The following is a 3,753-nucleotide window of genomic DNA, read 5'->3' as shown; positions in this document are numbered from 1 at the left end:
CTTATATATCCTTGATACTGGCAGTGCGCTTCAGAACTCCTGGCTCGTTCTCCACCATCAGCTTAAATTTCTATTTATTTATTTTTTTGAGACGGAGTCTCACTCTGTCATCCAGGCTGGAGTGCAGTGGCATGATCCCAGCTCCCTGAAACCTCCGCCTCCCGGGTTCAAGCAATTATCCTGCCTCAGCCTCCCGAGTAGCTGGGATTACAGGCATGCACCACCACGCCTGGCTAAGTTTTGTATTTTCAGTAGAGACAGGGTTTCACCATCTTGGCCAGGCTGGTCACGAACTCCTGACCTCAAATGATCCACCCACCTAGCCCTCCCAAAGTGCTGGGATTACAGGCATGAGCCACCGCGCCCAGCCCATCAGCTTAAATTTCTAAGTGGTGATCTCACTTTAAAACGTAGAATTTACTATCTTTGTATCTATGCTAAAACGGAAACGGGCTCATTTCAGCATCTGGCTGTAACTTCATTGTATTTTGGATGATTCCCTTTGAACTCTCTTCCAACTCACTACTTCTCACTTTGACTGCATTCAGGCAGGCTAGACTTTCACACATATACAGCTTTTTTTATAAAATGTATTTCAATGACTCCTTTTAATTCATGTTTAAGATCTCCTATTAGCTGCTTTTCACAAAACAAGTCATTGCATTTTGTCTGTTTTTTATTATTTTTTATGCATTTGTAAATATGATTTCACCTTCAATTCTCTCTTGAAACACCTTCAGCTTATTTTGAAGCCTCTGTTTGTATGTAAAGACATGAATGATTTTACCTAGAGTTAATTTATGTTCCAAGAGTTGGTTTTCTTGGTTATAGTGCTTTATTTCTTCTCATTATATTCATTTATGCCGATCTCAGTTTGGACCTCCAAGCCAAATTTGAGTGGGAGAAGTTTGGGTGGTGGTGTTCCTCCCTGTGTTTCTGTGCCTCTCTTTCTTTTCTCTCCTCCTCCTGCCTCTGTCTAAGGACGGTGCCTCCACTGCACCCTCCACGCGATCCTGACGCGGGTTCTCCATAGGATCTGTGTGGCTTCCTGCAGGGATAACTGCAGTTGTCTCGGGTCTATCCACAGTGCCAGGAGGGGCTGGGCTCAGATCCCAGTCATTCGGTCTCCCTGCGCCTAAGGCTCATCTCTAACTATATACCCTGGACCTTATCTATTTATTTATTTGAAATGGAGTTTTGCTCTTGTTGCCTAGGCTGAAGTGCAATGGTGTGATCTTGGCTCACTGCAACCTCCGCCTTCCAGATGCAAGTGATTCTCCTGCCTCAGCCTCCAAAGTAGCTGGGACTACAGGCGCCTGCCACCACATCTAGCTAACTTTTTGTATATTTTTAGTAGAGACGGGGTTTCACCACATTGGCCAAGCTGGTCTCGAACTGCTGACCTCAGGCGATCCACCTGCCTCGGCCTCCCAAAATGCTGGGATTACAGGCAGGAGCCACCGCGCCCAGCCGCTCCTGGACTTTAGAGCGAGTTTCCACTCTGATTTCATGAGGTCACCTCACCTCTCGACTGCAGGCAGGGAGCCTGCCTCCACCCTCCATTCTGACGTTTCTGGTCACCATCATTGGGCAGGATTCAACCCTGCCCGCCTGCACCCGACTCTGGACTAAGGAGACCAGCTATTCCTTGGGTTTTTTTCTGAACGAGGCGGAGTATGGAGCAAAGGGGGTTATTACAAGGTGGATTCTCTATCCTGTCTTCATAGAGAACCCTTGCAATTGCTTTTAAGTGATAGAATTTTAAATAACAAATACTCTCATCTTTTATTAAGAAATTCTCAGACAAATATGTATCATGAAGAATGCTTACTTTTTAGAATTATGTCTTCAAAATAATAGAAAATGAATGTGCAATATGCAAGAATAATACACGCATATGGCAAGCCCTGAAAGAACTTGATGAATTAAGACACTTAATTTGTAAGTGTTATGGGATTCTGGATACATTTTTCTTTTGACGAAAACTACAATTGTCAAGAGTATATAATAGTTTGGTAGACTGAAGAGATAGAAGAATGAAGTAATAATTGTAATTAATGATTAGGTGATTTTCTTTTTTTGCAAGAAGCAGGTCAAGTCTGCAAGCAGTTGGGATGCCAATTAGAAAAATCTTAGCAGTTATAATGAAAAATGAAAAAAAAGAAATTAAAAACATTAACATTTGAAAGAGAAAAAAGATTCTTTCTGAATCATGCAGATGAAAGCCCAGGAGGCCTCCCAGAGGCCTGGAACAGTTTGTCCTATGCTGTGGGGCGGGTCCAGCCTTGCGCTGTGTGCAGGGGCTACAGAGGACTCAGCGCTGTGACTCCGAGGGACCAGGAGCCTGGGAGTGAGGGAACCAGGGTGGGGCTGCGTAGGAGTCGGTGGGATGCCACCCTGGAAGAAGAAAGACCAGGCTGAGTCGCAAAGGAAGAGCAGAAAAAGCAGGGGGCGTCTTCAGACAGTTGAGCCAGTTAGGGGACAACTTTCCCTTTTACACTAATAACACTGTGCCTTCTGTTTCTGCCAATGACCAACAAATCCCAGGTCACAGAAGACCATGGAGGGCACAGAGGGAAGGGGTGGACACTGCCTGGGAAAAGGGACAGCTGAGATGGGAGCTGGGCACAGCGCTGCACAGGAGGGCGCCAGTGAGCTGTCCGCGTGGGCAACCTCTGGCCTCTGCTCTGGCCACAGTCTGGAAAAGACAGATGGAGAAACCTTTCTCGTCAGATAAAAGGTGCTGAGTGGATGGAATGGTGGCCCCCAAAAGATGTGTCTGCATCCTGACCCCAGAATCTGTGAATGGGACCTTACTTGATGAAAAGTTCCTCAGGTTTTGTCATTAAGTTAAAGATCTCGAGATGGTGTCATCCTGGACTCTTCAGTTGGGCCCTAAATCCAATGACAGGTGTCCAGCTAAGAGACAAAAAAGGAGAAGACACAAAGAGAAGAGGAGATGGCCATGTGGCCACAGAGGCAGAGACTGGAGTGAGATGCCTAGAAGCCCAGGGTCTCCTGCAGCCACTGGAAGCGGGAGGAGGCAGGGAGAAGCCTCCTGAGAGCCTCCCAGGAGCGTGGCCCTGTGGACACCGCACATGGATTTCTGGCTTCTGGCCTCCAGAGCTGTGAGAGGATAAATTTCTGTTGCTTTGTGGTCACCTGTTACGCTACGTCTCCCAGGAGGGTGGGGCTGGGTGCCACAGGCCCCAGGCAGCCGTGAGCGCCTGACCCCTCCCCCAGGCAGGATGGAGAAGGACCTGGGGCAGCCAGGGTGTGGCTCTATGCAGACCCCACCACTGTGGGTTGGACGGGGCTCACGCCAGTAAGTGACTCAGCTCTGCTAACCTGCATCTGCCACTGGCCCCAGGAGTTGGACAGGGAGGAAAGACAGCAAATTGGCCTCGAAGGTCCTGTTGGCCATGGAATTCTGTGATCAAAGCCCCTGTGGCTTGTGGGAAAATGGTTGAGGCAGATGCCCTGAATTTCTGCTGGTTTCTCCCCACTGTGCCCTGAGTGGAGACTCATGAGGCTAGTGAGGCCCAGACACACTGAGCTCTCGGAGTCCAGGGAGGGCATGAGCACAGGGCACGTGGGGCTCCTGGTTCCCACGAGACTGAAAGGGGATGTCTCAGAGGGTCCTTTCATCTGGCCACCTGGTGACGAACAGCAGTGCTGGCCCTTTCAAGGGAGGTGGCAGTGGGCAGGTCCATGCCGCCTGGCCATGGTGGCTTGTGGGGCCACCCGCAGTGG

General features: G+C 49.0%; 1 long non-coding RNA gene across 1 annotated transcript; it reads right to left on the bottom strand.

Annotated features, from left to right (window-relative positions):
* Window positions 1-1,789: 1,789 nt before the first annotated feature.
* LOC134733438 (uncharacterized) lies at window positions 1,790-3,504 on the bottom strand. The gene is made up of 3 exons (XR_010116883.1): window positions 3,349-3,504; window positions 2,818-2,919; window positions 1,790-2,698 (listed from the first exon to the last, which is right to left on the bottom strand). It is a non-coding gene; the product is annotated as an uncharacterized lncRNA (long non-coding RNA).
* Window positions 3,505-3,753: the final 249 nt, after the last annotated feature.

The sequence above is a fragment of the Symphalangus syndactylus genome, chromosome 18 (assembly GCF_028878055.3).
Source record: "Symphalangus syndactylus isolate Jambi chromosome 18, NHGRI_mSymSyn1-v2.1_pri, whole genome shotgun sequence".
Taxonomy (NCBI): Eukaryota; Metazoa; Chordata; class Mammalia; order Primates; family Hylobatidae; genus Symphalangus; species Symphalangus syndactylus.
This window is presented reverse-complemented; position numbering and strand designations above follow the sequence as displayed.